The 425-nt window shown below is 47.1% G+C and overlaps 1 protein-coding gene across 2 annotated transcripts in view; it reads left to right on the forward strand.

Moving 5' to 3' along the window:
- LOC112137763 (serine/threonine-protein kinase N2) overlaps positions 1-425 on the forward strand; it is a 20,314-nt gene that overhangs the window by 12,806 nt on the left and 7,083 nt on the right. The gene's annotated exons all lie outside the window — the stretch shown is intronic.

Consider the following 425-nt stretch of genomic DNA (forward strand, 5'->3'; position numbering starts at 1 on the left):
CCGTGAAGAAGACGAAGACAATCCCAGCTAAACTATCCTCAGAGGTCTGAGCTTATCGCAGTACAACTACATGACATAACCGGACCAAACAACTTGTCAAAACTGAAAGGCTTTTAAGACTACATTGAATCTCGGTTCTGTTCTTTCTGTGAGGAGCTTGATTGTTCTCACCGTGCATGAGTGTGTTTTCTCTGGGCGCTCAGGGCTCCTCCCACAATCCTAAAACATGATTCTTAGAGATAATGAACAATCCTCCAGGAGTGCATGTGAGAGTGTGACACCATGACAGACTGCTGACCTGTGCAGGTGGGATGGATGAACAGATGGATGGATGGATGGATGGATGGATGATGGCTGGATGGATGGATGGATGGATGGATGGATGGATGGATGGATGGATGGATGGATGGATGGATGGATGGATG

The sequence above is a fragment of the Oryzias melastigma genome, linkage group LG9 (assembly GCF_002922805.2).
Source record: "Oryzias melastigma strain HK-1 linkage group LG9, ASM292280v2, whole genome shotgun sequence".
Classification (NCBI taxonomy): domain Eukaryota; kingdom Metazoa; phylum Chordata; class Actinopteri; order Beloniformes; family Adrianichthyidae; genus Oryzias; species Oryzias melastigma.